Source organism: Erpetoichthys calabaricus, chromosome 12 (assembly GCF_900747795.2).
Source record: "Erpetoichthys calabaricus chromosome 12, fErpCal1.3, whole genome shotgun sequence".
Lineage (NCBI taxonomy): Eukaryota > Metazoa > Chordata > Cladistia > Polypteriformes > Polypteridae > Erpetoichthys > Erpetoichthys calabaricus.
Window position 1 is genome coordinate 95,909,040 of NC_041405.2, and position 25,681 is coordinate 95,934,720.

The window sequence follows — 25,681 nt, forward strand, 5'->3', positions numbered from 1 at the left end:
AGTTGTAAATTGATCATTTGTGCAGCATACAGTAAGAAAGAAGCAGTTTATGGCACTGAACTGTGATTAGCTAAACCACCATGGAATTTAATGTTTTAATTGAATATGTCTGAGAAAGTTGCATAATAATAATACATTTTATTTATATAGCACCTTTCCCATGCTCAAGGTGCTTTTATCTTATATTAATTGAATAAAAAATTCCATTTGATTTATTTTCTGCTGAAAACAGACAAGTTTAAAATCTAAGAACAGAAGTAACTTTTTACAAAAAAAATAATTATTCAATTAAATATTTAGTATGTAGCTTTTCAGTGTATATTTCTTTTGACCAAGCGGATTGGTAGTGACTATCACCACAAACATGCACAATAACTAAGCATGTGTAATTTTCCTGCCACATTGCTTGCCTCGGTGTGTTTTTGTATTTCATTAAGTTCAGTTTTTAATATAGTAGAATAATTAAATGAGAGACATAGAGAAATCACCCCAGAGTAGTAGTGACTAACAGTTTCAGCGTATGGCTCTTCATAATAGTAATGGCATAGCCATAACAGACAACACAAGATATTTAATCATTGGTTCAATAATACGATTTCTTTCATTTGCTCTAGTAAATTTGTTTTTAAAAAGTTTTTTTTTCTTTCTGTAAGTGTACCCTCAAATAAAAACTGCAGGCTTCCTAAGCTTTTCTCTAGTAGGCTGATGGCTTTGACAAGTTGCATGGGTTCTTTTCACTTTTCTATTATGAATTCAACTTTTTAAAACTTACAGAGGCTTTGTGGGTGAGCTACAGCCTGTTCTCACAATAATAGGCACAAGGCAAGATTAAACCTGAGAAGGATTCCTAGCCACCACATGGCACAATAATGGGGACAACCAGTCTTCTTCACCCTGGGCCAGTTAAAATGGTCCAATTAAGAAACTGACATTCTAAGAGGAAAACTCCATGAAATAACTGGAAGAGAATGTCCTGATCTCCTAAAGTAGACTGTTTAGTTGTGTTCATTTATGATATTTAATAAAAGCAGTTATTTTCAAGTTTCTGTAAGTATAATCCATCTGTTATCAAAGACAAAGTCCTTGCCTGTGTCTCTAGAGAGTTTACTTTCAGTTTTCTGATGGGGATCTAACCTAGACTGGGGAAACTGGTAAGGGCAGCACATACAGTCACGGTGCTGTTAATTTTGTATTCAAGGCCAGCGATTTTATCAGAGCAAAATACACATTAAGGGTCAGAGCTCTGCATCAGAGGACCTTTGTGTTCTGCATGACTACTGTCTAAAAACATAATAAGAATTGTCTCCACTCTCTTAGACAAATGTCAGAGTGCTTATCTTGCCTCTTGAATACAGACCACCTTGTGTCTGACTTATATAAATTAAAGCAAGTCAACATGCAGTGTGATCAAAAACAAGCACCCAAGCAATTAAACAGAAAGCACCTACGGTAATTACCCTGTTGTTCACCGTAAACAATTGTGCTGCAGTTCTTCTGAAGAAGTAAAGTAACAAAGTCAAAGGGAGCACAGGTGCCATTGTTAGATTTAAATCTATGACAGTATCCCAGAGTTTATTTTAGTGCCATCTGGTATATTTCTTTCAATGTATTTGTCTTCATATAAAATTAATTACAATTCCATTGTAAAATATATGTGTAAGAAGACACTTTTGACTTCAGCACCATAGTATATGCACATATGTTAGTGTGTAAACTGCTATACTTTCCAACGTAAAGACATATGAATGAATAAGGACGTTTACAAATAGATTTTTTTCATCAATCATGTTATATATAAATTGCCTAGAATATATGGATTGTTTCTGTTGTTTTAAAGTAAATGTTTAGCAAGATCATCTGTTTAGCTTTCGATCAAACTATAAGCAAGGATTTTATTTTAACCAATTTGATGTAACTAAAACAATGGAGTATTCAGGGTAAAACCATGTTTACATTTATAGTGTTAGTGTCACATTGCACATATATATTACTGCTGAGGGGAACAATTCAACCTAGGTTTTAATTTTTTTTCTGTGGAACTGTAACAGTATAATTTTTATGAGTTTTTGAGTATAAAAATGAGATTTAGTATGTGAGTTGAAATTTATATCATTTAACGAATTTAAACATTTCTGTAAATAACTACACATTGAAATGATCTGAAAGGACATATTGGTGCAGTAGTGAGGGCTTCTGCCTTGCAGACGGGAGTCTGATCTGTATGGAGTGTGACTTTGATCTGCAGACAGTGGTGTTCATCTTGCAGTGCATCCCAAAGATGTGCACATCAGGTTAATTGGCAGCTCCACACTGGCCCAGTGCACTTGACATGGTGTGTGTGTGAGCGTCCCCTGTGATAGCCTGGCCTCTTATCCAGCATTGTTTCTAGTGCAGCACTTAGTGCTTCCAGAATATGCTCTAGCAGCCCATGCCCAGTAATTTTGTTAAAGTTACTTTGGAAAAGAGATAGATGGTGTGGTAGGAGGCTGGGGGCCAGACCCAGCCGGGACACCTGGAAGGACCGGGACTCAATCTATACGTCCCCCGGGCCTCGAGGGGGCGACCGCCCTGGATAGCAAGGGGACCACGGGGAGGGAGCAGGGAGGCTCATGCGGCACTTCCGCCACACCAGGAAGTGCCGGTGGAAGAATAAGAATGTCATGGAGCACATCTTGGTGATTATAAAAGGGGCCACCTTCCTACAGTCGGGGAGCTGGAGGAGGACGAAGCTCCAGCGAGATGAAGAAAGGAGGCCCACAGACGTTAAAAGGCCCATGTAAGGGTGTTTGGTGCTGGAAGCACTGTGTGTGTGTGGGACATGTGTCTTTGGGGACTTTGTTTTGAATAAACATGTGTGTTTTAAGAACTGCCGGTGTCCGTCTGGTTGTGTCCGGGCAGAACTTCTCACAATGGATCAACTGATAACATTTCAGTTTAGGTGTCCGTAATATGCAGCTACTAAAGTCTGCATGTTATAAGAAAGTATTATAACAGGATATAAAACTGTGAAAAAAATGACAGTACTGCGTTTCAGGAGGGTTTTTTTGCATTTATTGACCATTTATTATTATTACTAACAAACTTAATAAAATATTTATATACTGTTAATAGCTGCTTCATAATGGACACCTAAACTAAAGTATAGCCTATCTGACTTGGTTAGTTCCAGATGGATGCTGAATGTTGTAAATCAAATCCATGAGAAATTATAGTCTAATAGGATACTGGCAGTTTTAATTGTCATAAGTGACATCCTGTAAATACTTATAATCTTCACTGGGTATAGCATACTTTTGAGGTTTCTCAAATAGAAGTTGTTTTATTTTTGAGCATAGATATATAATTTTGCAAATTTTAGATACTGTATACTGTATGTCTGAGAAGAGGTCCATACCATTATAAGTGTTCACTTGTATCCATTTTTAAAGCATACAATTTAAGTTCAGTTGATAAATCAGGAGTCATTGCAGCCAAGTGTTGCCTCCCTACCTGAACCATTTGTTCCCACTTGAACTCTTCTTTCTTTATCATACTTTGTTTCATGGACATCTAACTACATACTTTTTTCACTGATGCTTTTATCAAAGGTGAGTTACAAGATCAAAATACAATTAGATTTTTTAACATCATATTTTTACAGTTGCACCACAGGTGGGCCAAATGACACTCCAAAGTGTCATCATAGTTAGAAGGCGGCTGATATTAAGATGGCAGTCATGTATTTTAAACCTTACACATAAATGAAATTATACTACATGGATGGTCATTCCCTGCATTCATTTATAAGATGAATACTGATGAGTTCATGGAATATTTGTAATGAATGCATGTAAGGTTACTTTTACTGAACACGCTGAAACAATTAATATGCAAAGTGAGGATCTGTTTAGTTTGGCACTGATTTCCTGGCAGAATATGCACATTTTTTTTTTATAAACATTTCAAACGTTTACTCATAAAACCGTTTTAAAACTTTAATTAGTGCCACTTCTAATCTCATTTTAGTCTGTGCTCTTTGATGGTCTGCTGGTGTTTATCACCTTTGCTTATCAGAACATAAAGTCTTTTTTCTTCTGAGAAGTTATTTCTTCCTGATCTGTCTCTTTGTAAGTAAGCACTGGTCATTTAATACTGTGGGAATATATTTCAAATGCACACTCGTAATCCCACTGCGGGAGATCGTAACAGCTTGTTTTTGGCTTGTGGTTGGAAAACATTGCACTTGGTCAAATCCAATATGAGCTGCTTGAGAAAATGCAAACAATGCACAGAATATGTTGTATCATACCATAATCAAAGTGGAGACAGTAGTGCTGACCTAGAATCCTTAAACTACATATTGGGTGTACATCTACCTTATGTATGTACGAGGGACGTTCAAAAAGTTTCTGCACTTTTTTTTAAAACTCTATTTATTAAGAATTTCATAAACAAATTACCCTAAGTTCTTGTCTATAAGCCGGACTCATGTATTAGCCGGAGACCAAAAATCATACGAATTTTTAAAATAAAATCGTATCATAGATAAGCCGGACTCATGGATAAGCCGAACGTACTATAACCTATAACTAATAGAAGGGAGGGAGGTCAGTGGTCTCACTCGCGCCCATTTAATTTCTTTAAGGAGGGAGAGAGTGTGAGATATTGCCGTCTCTCTCACTCCCCGCATGGCGCGGTTGGAGCGGCCGGAGCGCGTTCTTTCTGCTCTGGGCGTCGCCGAGTCAACACGAGCGCGTAGCGGTCATTTAAATTGTGATTTTATATGTAAGCATATTTAAATATATATCGCGGATTTCTGCGGACAATGGGTCTTTTAATTTCTGGTACATGCTTCCTCAGTTGGTTTGCCCAGTTGATTTCATACAAGGGACGCTATTGGCAGATGGCTGAGAAGCTAGATTGCTTATTTTTCTGTCAATCTTGCGCTGACTATCTGTGATCCTGACGTATGGGGATTGAGCAGGGGGGCCGTTTGCACACCTAGACGATACAGACGCTCGTCTAAAAATGCTGAAAGATTATCTTCACGTTGCTATCTTTTGTAAAGCTGATTCCTGAAAAGACATGCTGCACAGTGCTTCGCATACTTAAAAGCTCGAAGGGTACGTATTGATTTTTGACTGAAAAACAAACTCTCCCTCTCTCTCTCTTTGTCTGCTCCTGACGGAGGGGGTGTGAGCTGCCGCCTTCAACAGCTTTGTGCCCCGGTGCTTCGCATACTTAAAAGCCAAACAGACATATTGATTTGTTTGCTTCACTCGTTTGAAGAGGAAGATATGTTTGCATTCTTTTAATTGTGAGACGGAACTGTCATCTCTGTCTTGTCATGGAGCACAGTTTAAACTTTTGAAAAAGAGACAAATGTTTGTTTGCAGTGTTTGAATAACGTTCCTGTCTCTCTACAACCTCCTGTGTTTCTGCGCAAATCTGTGACCCAAGCATGACAATATAAAAATAACCATATAAACATATGGTTTCTACTTCGCGGATTTTCTTATTTCGCGGGTGGCTCTGGAACGCAACCCCCGCGATGGATGTATAAGCCGGACTTATGTATAAGCCGATATTCTATTTTTTCATTTTCACAACTTTTTTCCTTAGATAAGCCGCGGCTTATTGACAAGAACTTAGGGTACTTCACTTTTCTACATAGTCACCTTCATTTGTGATGCAATTTTCCTCATCGTCATACCAACTTTTTAATGCCGAATTACTACTCTCCCTACCTTCACAGTTTCCAATGAAAATATAAAAGTGTGAGAACTTTTTGAACGTCCCTCATATATGATATATAAGATAACATATCTAAGTACACTCTTATTTCAGTTGTTGTGTTGTTTGGTCGTGCTATATGGTAGATGGTCAATATGCAGCTGAGGTAGATCTGGAAGGACAACAAAATTTGATTTGTCCTCTCCTCTTCCCGTCGATACTTTTTGATTTTCCTTTTGTTTTTTTCCCTCTTTGGTGTATTTAACAATTATTAACTCATTATTTTTGAGGGAATACGATCTCCTTGGCATTTCAATTGGTGTTGAAAGATAACAAGGGGGTTTTTCTGTTATACTGTATAAACAGAATGTGTGTATGTGCATACATAGAATAACTATTGTGTATGTCACATTTCCCTTGATTCTGTCGTTATTTCAGATAAATGTGGTAAAAAAGATAATTTATTAGTCTAGGCCAGGTGTCCCTAGATTAAAATGGAGAAGAACTTTTAATATCACAGTGGCCTCTTCGATGTCTTAACACTATCTGTCAGTGACAGTAGAATTAATCCTGCAAATATTCAATAAGACCCAAGGGGTTAATTAAACATTCATTATAAGTTAGTTAATTTATACTGTAAATCTGTCTTTGTTTTTATTTTGCATACATAACATGCAGCAGGACTCGGAAATTATTCAGTTTAATGCCCTGGAGCCATTATTAAGGATGAGGAGTTAGTTTACTGTGGTGCTTATGCTGTAATCTCAAAACTTTTCTTTTCTTATTGCAGCTCAAGGTGAGTCATTTCCTGATGTAAGTTTTGGGTTCATTTGTCACTTTTCCTTCATATTCAGTTAAGGAGCATGCTACAGTATATCTGAAGGTTTTAGATACTGCTCTTCTCCGGATTGCACAGATTCTGATTCTCAAAGTGAATTTACAGAATTGGGAAACTTTAGTGTAATTTGTTGTTTGAGGTTTTACAAAGATTCATTTGCATTTCTATTTTTACAAATGGAACCTCATTAAAACATTTTAATGTTTAGCTTCTAATTTTATGATGTGGTTGATTTATATTACTGATGCAATACGTTTATTCTCTTGTTGACTTAGAAAATTTAATTATAGTAAGGAAAATGGCTTTGATGCAAGTTCAGATATGCTGTTTTTTTATCTGTAGGTCTAATAATGACAAGACTTGTAACAGTTTAAACCATGTTATATATTTTCTAGCTGAGATTTAATCCTTATGGGATTTGTATGTTTTCCCTGTGTTCTGGGTTTTCTCTCACTGTCTACAGTAGTGCTTTAAATTAGCCCCGCAGTTACAGTGTGTGTGTGTGTGTGTGTGTGTGTGTGTGTGTGGAGCCTGAGTAGTAGGCAGTCCACCCTAGGTCCGTTCCTGCATTTTAAATAGGGTTTAGCTTCTTTGTTTCCTGTAATGGAAAAAGCAGAAAGTGAAAGTAAAAGATGAATATTTCAAAAACAACAATATTTAAATGTACACGTACTATTTCCATTTCATGGTCAAATAGACTGTTGTGAAATTTTTTTTGTTATATTTATTTTCACCATTATTTTTAATTCATCATTTCTTCTTACTGTTCATTTTTTGAGAATGTGCAAAATTCCCTTTTCTTCACCTCTTTTATAACTTGATCTTTTTTTGTTTTACATAACAAAATGACGTCTTTCTGTATTGTGTAAGTAGAGCTTCAAAAATCACATTTATATTCTGAACCGCAATTAAACTCTTTTGTAGAAAAGTTATGTAAATTACAATTAAGAAAAGTTAAACATTTGATGAAACATGTGCTATTTTAGTTGTAATGGCTGATAAAAGATTAAGGCTTTGCCCACAGCTGAGAAATGTGCATAGTGCCTTTTCTAAAAAGATACCCAAACATTTCTGTTTATTCTTCTGCCTTCTTCTACATGCTTTACATGCTTTTGCTGATGCACTGTGGTTTCCTGCCCCCCACAACTTAGTGCCAGACTTCATTGTGTTCTAGGTTAACTAAATTTGAAATCTGACATTTTAATGTGATGTATATTAAAAACATTAAAAGTCAGTTTGTGCACAACATAGTCTAGTGGCCTGCATTTGGCAGTTCCTGTGTTTTTTTTTCTTCTCATATTCCCATAGCATGTGGGGGGGTCTGCTTTTGCAGCATTAAGGTATAACATGTACTTACTTGTGTTGCAGCACCCCAGCTGGGAACGTGGGAGTTTGGAACTGCTGTTATTCATCAAAACTGTGGATAGATTTTTTTTAAACTGGTAGGAGGGTGTACCAGGATGTTGGACATGCTGATTTCTCTAGATGATTTATGAATGTAAAGTATGTTTGTTATTAAAAAACACTTATTTGACTTGAGCGACATCTCCATAGCCAATTTCTTAAAAAAATGAAAACAACTGTCCATGTAGGTTTTATCATCAGTAAGAGTCAATCTGCAGAATTTCATAATTATTAGTCATGAAACTTCTTGGGATTAGTTTCTACACTGCAACAAATGCATTTGCTAAAACCAGACAAAAAAAAAACTTTAAATGGGAGTTGTTTTGCCTGTATTTAGCAAAAAAATCTGCCAAAGGGGTAAGCAAAATTTACTTGACAAAATTACTTAAAGTGAGCTAAATAATCGTAAATACAAATTTTAATTGTCAAGTTTTAATTTAATCAAGTTAATTTTTTTACTTTTATTCTTCCTTCAGTGAACATACTATGTACTGTATGTTTCCATTCATGAAAATATGCTTTATAATCTTGTAATGTCAAAAACATGATCATCTGTAAATTGAGAGTGGATAATTATTATGTGGAAAATGTTCTCTAACTGGATTTTTTACCTGAAAGTTGGAATCGGTGAAAGTGACTTTTTGAAGCTCTCAATTGACGTTCTCAACTCGCCCTCTGCTCATTTTAGCTCGTCTGTTCATCCTCCCTTGTCAGTGTGTGAAAACCTTGGCTCCCAGCCCTTTTCAGATCATTCAAGCTGTAAGAGAGTTATTGATTGGCATTTTACCTTTCAGATAACATTTTAAGAGAAAAAACATACTTCGTGGTACTTTCTCTTCAAAGAGTATAAATTATGAACTCCATTTCGGACTGTTTTCAGTTTTTCTGATTAATAATCTATTACATTTTTAGTTTGGTCTAAACAATAATCCTCAATGGTCCATAAGTAAATTTGCAATACAAATGGATTACTCTATTGTGCTCATGGCTACAAAAGAATCTAGCAATGGCAGTAGGAATAAAGCCTGTGCAGACTCAAGCCAGTGTGTGTATTTCTTTCCATTTGTTTGTCATAGCTGGATTTGTCCTTCTCATCTACCCTGCTTCAAAAGTGTGCTCTTTCATTTTCATACATTAGTAATTCTAATTATAATATAAGCCAGGATGCTAAATACACATGTTATTCATTGACAGGCACCCTTTACAGACTTCCCAGTCTAAAACAAAAAGGACCTAACCATTAGTGACAAGCATGACATATTGTAGAATGGCAGTGTTTGTAGATATGGCATTTATTGTGCTCTTCCTCCTTTAGACTTGCTGTTATTTCTTAAGACCTACTGCTTTTTAAATGCTTTAAAAAAGAAAAGTAAAGCCCAGTTGATCTGAATAAAAGCTTATCAAGGGATCACTATGGTGATTGTGTGCAGATTTTTTAATTGGGGTAAAGCAGTGAAAGCTGATAGTGTGTAACAAATGGAGGTAATTAAAAAATGGCCACACACTTAAGGTATTCATCAAGTGATGAAATTTAGATTCAACAGCTAGGGAAGCAGTGACTTGGGCTTCATAAATTAGAGTGCAGTGTGCTGGGAAGGCAACATAGGGGGAGGGGACAGGGGTGACCTTTATAATGACACATGTTGCCAAGATGCATCTGGACTGTTGTTTAAATAGAACTAATGAAGGACGGTGGTGTGTGTGTGTGTGTGTGTGTGTGTGTGTGTGTGTTTCAGTCTTGAGCTAGAATTGTCCCAGGATTTATTATTATGCCATTTCTTTCTTTTCTAATGAAAAAATGCCTTTTTGTGCTGTTTGTATGTATATGTGTGACACAGAATGAACGGGCATGCCGCTGTTCAAACAACGCCTGTCTGATAGCACCTGCCTTCATTGTACTTGGGGAGTATAAGTTCTTTTCATTGAGCATCAATAGCCATTCCATTGATTGCCACACAAAAAAAGGCTTTTCAAAAAAAATAAAGAATTCCAGCAACGCTTCAGCATATGAGGCGTCCAGCGGTCCCTTCACATTAGCATAGGGAACCCAGGCTTAGCACTGCAGAGGATTTTCCTTCTTCAATTTGCTTTAAATTTGCAGATGAATTGAAGAAGTTTGTCTTATGCAGACATTGAAAAGAAGAAACAAAAATATATCTCTTCTAATGCCTGAAGCCCATTTCAGTCTTTATAATGTGTCTTTCCCAATATTGTATATCTGCTATTAGGCTTACACATATTAAACAAGAAAAAAATTGTATTTTCTATGTTTTAGTAAAATGTATCAAGACATTTTATATGTGCATGCTGCATTTCTCTGCTTTATGTCTTTGACATTTTTCAAGATGAGTTTTCAAATTTATAATAGCTACTTTTCTCAAGGTGTTGTCAGAAGAAAAAGTACGGCATGTGCTTTGTTTAATATTGTTTAATATTTACATTGTGATCCGTATTTCTTTACTTTTTTATTTGTGTTTAATTAGATTTTCTAACTTTGAAGATACTGCTATAGATGTTTTGTGAATATTAGCAGATTTGTAGCTAAGTTAAATGAACTCCAACACAAAAGTAAATATCATAAGGATGGTTTATAAAGGCTTACAAAGAGATAAAATGTCACACAAGCTGCTTAAATGATCATTTAAGTCATTCTTAAGCAGAGAATTTTCATCAGACCATGTCCCTAGTAAATTACATCATTATATGGAATCAATGTCCATTCTGGACTTCTTCCTTTTTTGTTCAGCCATGCTGTTTAGAAGAAAATGTAGTTCTGGTAGCCTTCACTTATTGTTTGCACTGTTTATTAATTAATTAACATTTTTTGTTTTCTTTTCCAATCAGATACAAGTTTTTTGTTCTTCATTTAATCCCCCCAGACATTTAAGCATTTATTACACACTATGGTGTAGTGTCTAAGGCACAAGACTTCAAATTTTAATGTTACTGAGTGTAACCCTGAGCAAGTCACATAACAAGCCTGTCCTCAAATGGTAACAACTTATCAGTAAACAGTTGCAATATATGACATTGTAAGTCACCTTGCATGGAGGCGCCAGCCAAATACACAATAATAAAAAAATAATACTTTCTAGTGCCTAAGAGCCTTAGACATATTAATGCGTTTTGTTGTTTCTATAGTTTCTTATTGCTGTTGATAAAATCTGACTCACAAATATCTTAAGGGTCTAATTATTATCATAGGTTCTGAAGCAATTGTCTGTGTGAAAAGATGGTAACAAATTGAAATTTCCTGCTGTCTTTAATCTCTCCTGGGATATTCCTGTGATCACCCAGTCGGGAAATCGCTTGTGTGAGCAGGTGATGCACTTCACAGAATTACCACTTGTATAAGAGATATAATAAAGTAGATTTTTTTTTAATGTATTACTAGTATCTACTTTTTTAAGGGGAAGATATTAAATAACTAGAAAACAAATCTCTGATACTGTGCAAAATAGACTTCATAAGTGACTTATTCAGGGTTCAAGTAAAGCCAAAGCTGATTTAAGTAGACACATAAGACTGGAAACCAGCCAGTATAACCTGTGCTGGTAGTCCATCACAAGCTAGGATCAGTCATAGCCCAAGACACTCAAACACCACGCTCTGCAGAGAAACACAAAAAGAGCCTTGTCAGTTTCATAATTCAAAATTATTTTATCTAATACTCTTCATGGTAAGGATAATAGCAGTGCAATTATCTAGATTGTAATATAAACCTCACTCAGTGAACAGGTGGTTTGGTATTAAAATTAATATCTAATGCTCTGAAATCTTTTATGTTCTACTTAGAATATTTAATTCTTTAGTTGTCAAGGCAAGTGCAATAGTTAATTGGCACAGGATAGAGGAAAGTCTTATTACAAACATCCAAATTAAGGAGAGTCCAACATCGGCAGAAAATACAAGCAACTCGGCAGGCCACTCTGGGAGCCACTTTGGGAAGGCAGAGCCTTTTTCAGTACAGTAGACCAGTCAGACATAGTTTTCTGAAAATGCTATAAGCAAGAATAACAAGATAACGGCAAAAGGGGATTAGCTTTGGTGGGAACAAACTGTGTTTCTCCAGAGTGCTTGTGGGCAGATGACCCAGCAGATACCAAAGCTGCCTGACCAACTTAGGGAGAGTGTGATGCCACAAAAGGCTAGCAAGGAGTTACAAGAATCAGTGGCTACTAGGTGGCAGTGGTGGGTCCCTCATATTAATGGAAGGTACTAAAATGTCACTTTGGAAGATAGGCTTCTGTCATGTAGGTATGGCACATACTCTTGAGAGGGAATGAACCAGGTTGTGCTCTCTTTCTGATAGTGTGGACCATTGAAGAGTTGTCGTGGAGACTTGTGTCTTTAGAGGCAAGTGAGGACTGAAGAATTCAAGGAAAGCATTGTTCCCTGACAGGAGCTCTAGCTGGATGTCCTTCCATATAAAAAGGGCCTCCATTACCTTGGACGTAATTCCAAAGGTTTTCCAGAAATGACCAAAGCAGGCAAATTAAAGACATTTTGAAGGAGAACCACTCTTGGGTCTGAAATCAAGCACCCAACTCAGTACTAACTCAGGGGTATAAAGTTGATCAGCCACACCATGAAAATATGGGAAAGAGTGATGGATGCTAGGCTGAGAAGAGACTTAGCAATCTGTGAGCAGCAATATACTTTCATGTCAGAAAAGAGTACTAGAGATACAATGTTTGCTTTAAGAGTGTTGATGGAGAAATATAGAGAAGGTCAGAAGGAATTGCATTGTGAGCTTGTGGACTTAGAGAAAGTGTTGGGAGTACTGCGATAAGATGTGTGGTTCAAGCCTGGTTCAAGCCTGGTTCAAGCGGAGAGTGGAATGGGGTCCGAGTCCTTTCCTGTTTGCAATAGTGATGGACAGATTGACAGATGAAGTCAGACAGGAGTCACTGTGGACAATGATGCTCACAGATGACATTGTGATCTGTAGTGAGAGCAGAGAGCAGATTGAGACAAACCTGGAGAGGTGGAGGTATGACCCGGAGAAAAGGGGAATGAGAGTCAGTAGGAGTCAGACAGAATACATGTACATAAATGAGAGGGAACATGGTAGAAGCATGTGGCTGCAAGGAGCAGAAGTGGAAGATGAATTTAAATACTTGGGTTCAACAGTCCAAAGTAATGGAGAGTGTGGCATAGAGTTGAAGAAGAGAGTGCAGGCAGGGTGAACTGGGGGGAGCAGAGTGACAGGAGTGATTTGTGATAGAAGAGTAATTGCAAGAGTGAAAGGGAAGTTCAATAAAATGATAGTGAGACCAGCTATGTTGCGTGGTTTGGAGATGGTGGCATGGTGAAAAAACAGGAGGCAGAGCTGGAAATGACATAGTTGAAGATGTTATGATTTTTGCGTGTAGTATCAAGGATAGATAGGATTAGAAATTAGTTTATTAGCAGGACAAAAAACGTATCACAGTTTGGTGACCAAGTGACACAGGCTAGATTGAGATGGTTTGGGCATGTGCAGAGGAGAGATGAGGGATACATCAGGTTAAGAATGTTGAGGATTGAACCACTAGGCAAGAGGAAAAGAGGAAGGCCAAAAAGGAGGTTTATGAATGTGGTGAGGGAGGACATGAAGGCAGTTGGGGTGGCAGAAAATGATGTAAAAGACAGGGATTGATGGAGATGGTTGATCCACAGTGGCAACCCCTAAATGGGAGCAGCTGAAAGAAAAAGAAGATAAGAGAAAGAAGCAAAGCAGTGGTGGTGGTAGTTTGGAGATTGAAGAGCGAGCAAGCCACCATACTGAATAGAAAAAGGATTAATATGATATTGTTATGTCCAAGACACAGGTATAGTTTGATTTCTTTATCTTTTCTGTGTGTCTTTTTGTTTTTCATTTGTGTAATCCTTTGGCTTTGTGTCTCCAAATGAGGACTTTTTCTTTTTTTCCCAAAGTAAACTATAAGATAGAAAACCCAATTTGAGTTGCTTCAAGTGATTTGATTTTATTTTCACACAAAATTTAAAACAAAATGCTCTCTAGTGACACTTCCACATCTTCAGTATAATTTGTAATGTGATATATGTAAGTAATCATCATGTTATATAAAATTAGCTATAATAACAACCCAAAAGCATGACAGTCCAGCTGCTGCAGTTTGTAATTGAAGAAAAAAAAAATCATAGTTTTTGTTCACATTACACTTTCCATTCTTTAGGTTAGAGTTAGTAATTGAGGATGAACTTATTGAAAATATTATTGTTTATTTTCCTTTGGAGATCCATTGCTTAATTAAGAAAATACAATAAATAAAGGAATTGGTGCATGTGAGTTTCTCAGTTCAGTATTAATAGAGACATTTAAAATAGAGGGAGAGTTTACAGCAGTAAATTTTCTGAATGGTCTTTCATCATTACAAGGTAATCTCAATAGCATCTGGACCACAGGAGGATGCATTCCAGAATGGGATGCCTGCCAGTTTATAACAAGAGACACAGTCATGCTCATTGACACAAGGGACACAAAGAGATCCAGTGGTCCTAATATACTGTAGAAGTTTTGGGATGTTGAAATAAGCATGTTGTCTTGCTTGTGCAATATGTCTTCAGCAGCTAACTTGATGTCTTCATCATTGCTTTGAAGAGTGTCATTAAGTTACGCCTATTGGCTTGGTAATCACACAGAGCCTGGTCTGGATAATAGAGTGGGTCTAGCATCTCTTTTAAATCCACAGTTTTACAACTTGTGTAATTTAAGTAGGGAGAACTGTCTTTAAGCAGAAATGGCTGACCTCTTTTCCTGTTGCTTTTCCATTCTTAAAGCAAGATTGTGTGATATTAGTCAACTATGCCTTTTTAAGCTTATGTAGAGTATGTACTACACACTGAACATTGTAAAATATTGTGCACATGATCTTGCTGGCACTGGCTTAGACCTTGAATTACTTTAGTGCTGAAGAATCAACAGGATTTCATTGTTTTGATTGTTGTTTGGGCTGTTTTTGGACCGTCTGACATAGTGATGTATCTGTAAAGTTTCATTTCCAGCTATGAAATGCTTCTTCTCCAAATTCATTAGGTTGACATTTTTTTTTGAACATGCAGTGATGCTTCATTTCAGGAGTCAACATTCTTGGCATCCAACGTGCACAGCAGACCTTTGCTCATTCTCCCAAAGAATAAATTCGACTGGTTTAAAGACGATGCACTTTCATACACCGTCACCTGTTCTTTCAAAGGATGAAAATTTTTCTAGCCTAAAGCTTCTGCACAATGTTTCATGCATCATACAGTATGTGTGTGTATGTACAGTATATAAACATTATATATATATATATATATATATATATATATATATATATAGAGTATATAAACATTATATATATATATATATACTGTATATAAATTCAAAATCCCTGATTACAGTTACTTCATTCACCAACCCAGCTTCTGCAGCTGTCCCCGATAAACACAAACCTTCAGTTGATCAATGCTTTCAGCCTTTTATTAGTTTTTTTTATTCCTTTAAATCTTGCTCTGCTGAAAGCTTGCCTTTATCTGTCAGAGGCGGCTCATTCTGTTATAGAGGGTGGATTACTTACAGACTCGGATACTTTGATTAGCAAATTGGAAGGAAAAAGGAGGAGGAGGGTGAATGAATATGTTTGAAAATGAACCCATTTGCAACTAGCTTCTTCCATGCTCCCTTTTAAAAAAAAAAAAGGAAGGTCTTCGTTTCTGATCATTTTCCATTAATGTTAATGGTGAAAAAATATGTGTGAGTGGGTGTTTATGTGTATCTGAATAAATACATTTAAATCTATATTTTTAAATAAACTGAGATAGCCTCTGTGTTTATAAATTTGTATTTGTAGTTACTTTTTAACCTCACTTAAGCTTAGAGATGTTGATTTTGCATTAGATGAGCTTCTGGTACAATATCCTCAAACAGTATTTCCTATTTTCCTGTCTTTAATTGCCGTCTTTAGTTTCCAAGAAAGTGCCCTTTCAGTATTCTGATGTTGTTAATGCTATTTCTAAGAAGTGTTCATAATTTAAGCATTTATGCATACAGCAATATATCCCCACTTGGATTCACATTGAACACACTTGAAATATTCATAGAGCACACACAACACTTGTTCATGATGAATTATTGTTCAAACAGGGTTTAGACAGTGTTATATCCTGCTTAATTTTGAATTACACTCATTTATGCTAAAGTGTTACCATTATGTTCAACAGCATGCATTTGACATGGTAAGAGAGATAGAGTTATGTTGATATCAAGGCTAATTTTGCACACAAGAGCCTAAAATAACACTGTACATAGAGTTTATGTGTGTGTGTAAATATAATATTTCATACAGTTTTCTTAAAAAAAAAAAAAAAAAAAATTGTCATTCATTCCAGTGTATGTTTATGTCTTCAGGTAAAGGCCACAGGTCTTACCTATCTTATTTAAAGGTGGCACAGACAAAAATAAAATACATATTCAATTCAGTTTATTCTCTATAACACAGCCCACCTATTTACATAATACGATACCAGTAAGTTACTATATAATACCTTATTCATATACAGTATATAAACACAGAAATAAAGTTAAAGACACACAGTAAACAGTATTGAATTCCAATCATTAATAGAAATAAATCTCAAAAATGCAAAGTCGTGTTTATGTTATAATTGAAATTTGGCCAGCAGACAATGAAGGAAAGCAAAACAAATTTCAGTTAGCAACATTCCTGTAGAAAATAAACCTCTGGTTGGTTAACAGTCAGTATTAACACAGTCAAAGTCACAGTTCTAATGAGCTAGGCCAGCTGGCTTCTCTCCCGTTACGGGGCACTCTGCAATTTCATACGTACATGCTGAAATCCACTACTGTGACTACTGACATATAATGAGCAGCATATTAAAAACCTTTGAATCACAAAGGTTTCAAACACCACTTATGTCAATTTTTAACGTTAGGGATAGTATCTTGGCAATGCAGCAATGGCAACCGGTGCTACAGGAGGATATTGAGAAGAAAAACAGAATAGAGGAGAGTCAATAATAGTTCATAACAATTGTTAAGCATTTATTTTTGAGCAAACGACTAGGAAACAGTTGTAATATGAACAGCCTAATCAAATGTTCTAATCATGGTATTCTAGACTAAATGAATGAGTGTTTAGCCTGGATTTAAAGGGTTAATGTGGTGAGACATCCCTTAGAATCGTAATCATAATGAAACAATTTAAAGATCTCAGTTAACCTGAAGATGTGTCTTTTAATTATCAAAAATCCTTTTAAAGCCAATATAAAGTATCTATCTATCTATCTATCTATCTATCTATCTATCTATCTATCTATCTATCTATCTATCTATCTATCTATCTGTCTGTCTGTCTGTCTGTCTGTCTGTCTGTCTGTCTGTCTGTCTGTCTGTCTGTCTGTCTGTCTGTCTGTCTGTCTAAACAACAGGCATATAATCAAACATGAACATTTAACTGTCATCTGTGCCACTTTCTTTTATTTTGACATTACTGTGGCAAACTAATCTATTACTGATCCTTATTGAAGATTTTTTTTGTTAATTTAATTCTTAACTTATCTGTGTGACTATATTATAATAGTACACTAGTTAGCACTGTGCTGTGATCTGTGCTCATGTCTTGGCCCCAGCACATTCTACATGAAATCGTCTGCAAAAAACTTTGTGACAATCAGAGTGAAGGCTCCAATGCTGGCTGAACGATGAAATCTTACTGTGGAGTTTTAAATAAAGGTTCTGTATAGAATGCTATCTATTAATATATGCATACCTTAAGTAGACAAATTGTTTTATAAATAGATATCCAGTTAGCAAAAAAAAGCCAAATCATCTTGTACTTTTGACTAGCATCACGGTTAAGCGTAACACAATATGCACTTTTGCTTTTTTGTCATGTGTATTAAGCCAATGGCATGCCACGAACCATTTATCACCCTGTACTAGACCATCATTGCAGCCCTAGTTGTTTAATAGCACATCATTTCAACAGTAAAAGCATGTTCCTCTCCAATGTGAACACTGTTGATATCACCATATTTGCAATCTTCTTGTGAAAAGCTATTTTTTTGGGGCTTCAGTATTTTTATCTAAACCTTGAAATGGGCACTGCATGATTTGTAACAGCACTACTTGTTTTTAAAAGCTTTTTCATGGACCTCTCACAATTTTGATTTTCAAATTTTTTGAAGGTCCAAAGGGCTAATAAGGGGATCCCAAGCCCCCTGCTCACTTCACATATTACAGTAATGTAGTCCATTATATCTCTCTCTCTATAAAATCCAATGTCTGTCTGTATGTCTGTCCATTTTTCATGAGAGAACTACTTAATGGATATAGTTCAGGTTTTTTTTCTATAATTTGCTTGAACATTCTGGATGATTTTGCAGCTTCTCTCTTTGTGCTAAGTATCATAGTTCACTTGCAGGAGCGATTTATTCACGCTAATCCAAGACAGAGGCTGCAGGCCGAGGGGAGGGGGAAGCGTGACGTCAGGATTGAGGAGCCTGGTGGGGCCCTCCTCTTTCTCGCGCCATCCTCTGTTCGAGTTGGTCCATCTCTTGTAACATGTTGCAGCATACCTTGCCTTCTCTTAGCTAGCGAACGAGAGAACTACTTAATGGATTTAGATTGGGTTGTTTTCAATAATTTGCTTGAGCATTCCGGTTGATTTAGCGACTTCTGTAATTGGGCTAAGTATCATAGCTTACTTGCAGGAATGATATATTCATGCTAATCCGAGACACAGGCTGCAGGCCAAGGGCCCTCCTCACTTTCGCACCAGCCTCCATTCGAATTGGTCTACTTCTCGCCATGTTTTGGAGCGTACCTTGCCTCAGCTTAGCTAGCAATACCTGTTTGTTTATTGATTTTTAAAGTTTGTCCTGTTTCACTACTACGTGGGTGTAGCCGTGGGGGACAGCTAGTATTTTAATAAACATCCATCCATCCATCCATTTTCCAACCCGCTGAATCCGAACACAGGGTCACGGGGGTCTGCTGGAGCCAATCCCAGCCAACACAGGGCACAAGGCAGGGAACCAATCCTGGGCAGGGTGCCAACCCACCGCAGGACACACACAAATACACCCACACACCAAGCACACACTAGGGCCAATTTAGAATCGCCAATCCACCTAACCTGCATGTCTTTGGACTGTGGGAGGAAACCGGAGCGCCCGGAGGAAACCCACGCAGACACGGGGAGAACATGCAAACTCCACGCAGGGAGGACCCGGGAAGCGAACCCAGGTCCCCAGGTCTCCCAACTGCGAGGCAGCAGCACTACCCACTGCGCCACCGTGCCGCCTTTAATAAACATAAAGGCACATTTTGCTTGTGTAAAAAGTAAGTACAGCCCTACATTTATCACTACCTCAGATTTAAAATTAGAATCAGATGCTTCAGATCAGGTACAAATGATTAGAACATCACTAGAAGGGGTTGTGTTTGAACCTGTGCTATTTAAAAATCAGCCATTTAGTTTGATTTGCTCATTGTTGTTAATTAAGTGTGTGTTATCGCCAAGACTCGATTGAAAGAGGCCTTCAGAATGGTTATAGATGTCTATGAGACTAGGAAGGGATTTAAGAAAAACCTGCTTGCAAATATGTTGATATGGTGCTGGGTACTTATATATTGATTTTCTTAACCGCTAGTGTGTATGAGGTCTTAGGTGACTGAGAGTACTTTCTTCAGACTTTATTTTTTACTAGCCAACCCGCGGCGTAGCATACGCCGCATAATTATGTATTGATGGGTGAACACTTCCTGAAAGACACAGTTGTCCAAATGGGGTGGGTTTGAGGATACGACTGTAAGTGAATGAAAAGATGGAACTCTGGAGAGAACAACATACAATTGTCTGTGACTGAAAACTGGAGGACCGCCGCCGTGCCCCCACCTCCCAGAGCGAGGGACGAGGCTGGACGGCGGTCGGGCGCGGAGGGCGGAACGGGGGGAGAGGGGAATGATGCCCAGGGAGGACGCCCTTTCTGCCCCCTCTGCCTCTCCGGAGAGAGGGCAGGGAAGCGGGCCATAGAGGTTTCGGGTCCTAACCGTCCAATGACGGGTCGGCACAACCGGTAATGATCCTTCCGCAGGTTCACCTACGGAAACCTTGTTACGACTTTTACTTCCTCTAGATAGTCAAGTTTGATCATCTTCTCGTCGCGGCAGGGCCAATCTGAGGACCTCACTAAACCATCCAATCGGTAGTAGCGACGGGCGGTGTGTACAAAGGGCAGGGTCATAATCAGTGCGAGCTTATGACTCGCACTTACTTGGAATTCCTCGTTCGTGGGGAACAATTGCAAGCCCCGGTCCCCATCACAAATGGGGTTCAACGGCTTACCCATGGCTCTCGGCGCCGGGTAGACACACGTTGATCCATTCAGTGTAGCGCGCGTGCAGCCCTGGACATCTAAGGGCATCACAGACCTGTTATTGCTCAATCTCACGTGGCTGAAAGCTTAGCAGCTACAATAGTTTTACACTCCAGTGCATTGCGGTGAATGCTGGTAACAGTCAGGCGGGCGGTCGGGCAGGCAGGCGTTCTCGTCCCATGGTCTTAGAGTTGGTGGGTGTGGCTCTGTGAGTTGTCGTCGTATCCCATGGTCTTAGAGTTGGTGGGCGGGGCTATGTCGTGCGTATCCCATGGTTGTCTTGCGTGTCCTGGTCGGCTGCTTAGTGAATTATATATATACATGCTCCCTATTGCTATTATCCGTGGCTTTAGCCATCAGCTGTATTATATATTTCCCATTAAACCAGTTCACAACACAACTGAAAAATGTCTGTATCACTGCTGACCCCCAAACAGGCTCTATGCCCTTTGCCAAGAGATATTTGTCCAAACTAATTTCAAGCACTTTGTCCACATTCAACCTAATGTTATCTGGCATTTAAATAAAATAATGATAAAATCAATGGTTAACATCCTTTTAAGGTATTTATAAAATGCACATTAACCTTAAATGTGTGTCACACTTTTCTAACCGATTTTTTAATTAACTTTACATGATTAATTATTATAAAAATGACTTTTTTCTCCCAAAGGTATGAAATGACATGCATTTTGCGTATAAGATGATGTGGTATTTCCATTTGGAATTATTTTGATAGAGTATGCATTTTTACATTAAATAATCAAACGTTTTGTAGATCAATTCTGACTTATAATTAAAAAAATGACTCCTGTCGCTCCTGCCATTTCTTAAGCAACATGCTGTTCTTTGCTTTTAGAACATACGCAAACTGTGGAAAGGCCAGGTTATCCTGCTGTAGTTCATTGGCAGGGGAGAAACTTAAAGACAGCTGACATGACATTATTTCACAGGGGCATGATAGTTAGAGCACAGTAGACTTGGTGTGAATAATTGTTCAAATAAATGTGTTATGACATTGAGATGCAGGGGAGGAGAAATGTAAGAGAAGAATACAAGACAGCTGTTCTCATACTGTTTTATTTAAGCATGCTTTGTACATTTTTCTAAATGTGATTCTATAAAAGCTTCTGAAAATGTAGGCTGTTGTAGTAAATTTTGGGAAGTAAAATTTATCCTTAATACATTATATTATACTGTAACACATAATTTACAGTGTCCTTTGTTTACTCCATTTTGACCTACACGACCCACATATCTCAACCCAATAGATTGTCTTTGAGATAAAATGGAATTTGTGGTTTGCATCAGTCTATAGGAAACATATGATGTTACCAACTCAGGATGAACCAGAATTCCAAACGAATATTTCCAGAACCTTGCTGAATCTTTTCCTCAAATAAAAGAAGTTTCTCATCAGTACTAGGTAGGTATACCCAATAAAGTGGCCTGTGAGTGTATGTTCATCCACCCATCCATCCTGTACCTAAATGATCCAGTTTAAGGTCATAACAAGAAAGAGCTCATCCAAGCAGCAAGCAATCTGGAAATCCACATTGATGTTTATTCTCTGTATAAGATTAACTGTAGTATACTGCTGTCAGTCAAGAGTCAATTGAGCTGTTAAGAATAAACAAATATTATTGACCCTAGCAGGTCAATACCAGTAAAATATAGTAAGTGTGCACAATAAACAGTCCTGTCAACACGTTTTGGACAATGTCAGTCCTTCATCATGGCTGTAAAAAGCTTCATAATCTTGTTAGTGATATACTTACATGTAATCAGCATCGTAAGAGTACTACTTTTTTACAGAATGACATTTTATATGTTAATGCAATAAAGTTAATGCTCTCGAGTTTCCAAATTAAAAAGCTATACAGGTGACCAGCCAATGTAGGACTGACCAGAATGCTTAATATAGATCTCAGCTAAAAAAATTATTACATCAAACTCAAAATTCAGGGTGCTCATGAATAAGTGAAGAAGTACACAACACTAACAAATAACTCACCTCCACATACAGGAACTGACTAAACAGGAAAACATCAGAAGTTAACAGGGAAACAAGGAAACATTCCAGTCATTCCAGTAATGGAGAATCATGAGAGCTGCATTTACTCGTACCAAAAATCAGAGGTAACAACCCCGTTCAAAGAGCTCATTGAGCCCACCTAGAGTAACTGTTCCCATTTTGTAGATCAAGTATGCCTCTCTCCTTGTTGTAATATCCAGCTCTGTGGTGAGGTTTAACAACTTCAATAACAGAGCACTTAAGCTTCACTTCAGTTTGCATTTTATCATTAAAGTGTCTAGACACTGGGTGCTTTTCCAAATCAATGCATATTTTGCTTTTATGTTCTAAGATCCTGCTACATATGCCACATTGACTTTTACCAATGTAAATATATTGACAAGGGCAAAATACAATATAAATGACCTCTTTTATATTGCAGTTTGAATGATGTGTCAATGCTAAGTTTCTACCTTTGACTTTAAGGCTATCACCTTTAGAAACATTGAAGCAAAACGTGCATTTTAAACCTGGAAAATATCTCAATGTTATCCATGCATGATGCCTAGTGGACTGTCAGTTGCACTCTAACCTCAATGTTTTAACTACCTAATTCCGTATGTATACAGTATATACTATACTGTACATTATGCCTGTGTTCTTTTATTTATCCATTCATTTTTTGAACCTGTATGATCCATTTCAGAGCCAGGGAGTGGGTGCACCTGTCATTGTCATCAAACACAAGGTGGAAATGAACCCTTAATGGAAAGTCAGACTATTGTAGAGCACAGACACACACATCCACACTCACTGCGTAATGAGGCATATAGGCTTGTGGAATGTGAATGGTGAACTTAATCAAGGCAGTAGGCTAAGAATCTGTACTAGTGATTTTCAAGGTTGGTTATGGATACCCTGGAGGCTGCAGTTCTTCATTTTAAATTCTATGTCAATCAGTGACTCATTTGTTCCTTTAGTTGAACTTCTTGTTTAATTTACTGCTGTTTTCAGAAATACACTGTAGTATGGGATTTGTATTTGAAAGGAAATGTGAAGTAAGCTTTTTATTTTTGTCGTAGATTTTTTTTACACAAATTTGTTGTTTTAGGATCTCAGTTTCTGTATTGTTTGCACTGTGGAAATAGTTGTCAAAAACAGTGGTAGACACAGATGCAAAAGGCAAATTGACATTGAATGCTGAAGTGGAGCAGGATTTCCAGTGTCATTGTGACATTTCTGTTTGTCAGTATACAGCAGCTCGAATAACTAGAACTAAACAAGAGCTAAGTGTTAAAATCACCATTGGGTAAAAACACTCCTTTCTGTGTGTTAAATTGTGTTGTGTAGCAGTCTTCACTGCTATATAAAGACAGACTCAGGTTGCTTGCACAGATTTATTAATTTAGTACTGCAGAAAAAGATACTTGATTATACAACATCAACATTTGTATCTAGCCGTTGTCACACACGTGCGCATGGGAAGCAGCTAAAGGACTTGAACGAGAGCAATTCTGAATCAGACCTGGATGTAGCGGAGTGCATTGATTCTTTTTCTCGCTTCCCTGCAGATCATTCACGGGAAATTCCGCCTGGTCCTGTTTCATATCTTGTCCTCTTCTCTTCTGGGACCTTTTCATCCTGCCGACTATGCCACTGTCACAAACTTGATCACGAGCCATAGCAAGGTTTGGGGCAGCCACCCGTATATTATTTTCCTGGCTGCAAAATTGCAAACAAAAAAAGATAGCACTGGTGTGCACAAATCAGAGTCCAAAACAGAACTGAGTAGGGGAAAGGTGGAGGCTTTTAAAGGTCAGGATAGGACGTCACGTCAAAGGGGCCAGGATCGGAAGGGTCTTCAACCATAGGCTTGGGCCCAGACATGACATCAAGGGGGCCGGAACCGGAAAGGTATTCATCTATAGGTTCACACCCGGAAGTGACGTCAAAAGGGCCAGGTGGAATTTCCTGTGAATGGTCTGCAGGGAAGCAAGAAAAAGAGTCAGTGCACTCTGCTACATCCCGGTCTGATTCGAAATTGCCCTCATTCAAACCCTTTAGCTGTCTCCCATGCGCACGTGTGTGACACCATATCTATTTAAACAAACTGCATTACAGAAATCAATGCATTTTGGATGAAATATACAGACTGCACACATTAAACACACCAAAAAAAAACCTTGTCTGGTTCCTTTAAAAAGTCAACAGGCCCTTTTGGAATTTCAAGATTGCCCAGTGGAGGTAGCAATCGAGAATTAGTGACATGGCTCATTAAATAGGTGTAGTAATCATTCAGAGCAAATACCTGATGCCAAAGGGTTTACTGACTGCTGAGTTCTAAAATAAAAAAGTTTGAGGGACTTGAAGAAGTAGGAAATAAAGAGAATTAAGGATTTATATGCCATCCATAGTAAGCTTCCTGAAATACAATGCTGTTTCAGACATTATGTAGAATTAAAAACAAAAAAGATAAATAAAGTAGGAGATAACAGACCTCTGTTGTAACACATTGACTTGTATTTGTGTTTATTACCAGCTATAGTATGCACCTATTCCTGATCTGAAACAAAAAGTTTTCAAACAAAGGCAGACAATGTAGATTCAGCAAACACTTAATCAGCACCCTCCAGAAAAATACATTCTTGAGACATGCAGTTTGGACCTCAGTGGCACCCCAGTGTGGCAACAATTAATTACTGTGGCATTTGTATTCTCATTAAAAAATAATGTCAACTGCAAAGAATGATACTTAAGAGTGCCTTTTTGAGAATGTTGCTGAAGTTTTCATTTTTCATTATGTAGTTTTGTGAGTGTAATCATTTGTTTTGAAACCCCACACTGCACAATGCAAAGTAACAAAAATAAGTGCGAAAACATGTTTTACTTTATGTGGCCAAATTTCCAAACCCAAATAGAATTAAGTCACATTACTAACAGAATATATGACTTAGAAGAGTCCCAAAAAAACACTGAAAGACGAAGGGTCTGCAGGGTAAACACGCAGCATCTTTAATCAGTGTCATTCAAGCTACTTTAGACAGTCGAACGATCTGCTTGACTCTAACTAACTCTGGGTGTCTAGATGTGTCTCTTGTGATGGACGCCTGGTCTGGAACTCAGTGAGACCTTATACTCATTGAGCACCTAAGAGATATTAAAAAGACAAAGATGGGCAGATAGGATATTGTAAATAACTGGATGAGTGTATTTGTGTTTGATCACCATCTCACATTTAATACCAGTTTGGTTTACTTTAAGTTTATCCTGTTCCCATTGTGTGTTAAAGGGTTAACTTGTGACTATCTTTAAGCTTTTGTTTTAAG

The 25,681-nt window shown here is 37.6% G+C and overlaps 1 protein-coding gene across 6 annotated transcripts in view; it reads left to right on the forward strand.

Moving 5' to 3' along the window:
- The window catches only part of diaph2 (diaphanous-related formin 2), a 1,308,662-nt gene that overhangs the window by 594,206 nt on the left and 688,775 nt on the right, over positions 1-25,681 (forward strand). The gene's annotated exons all lie outside the window — the stretch shown is intronic.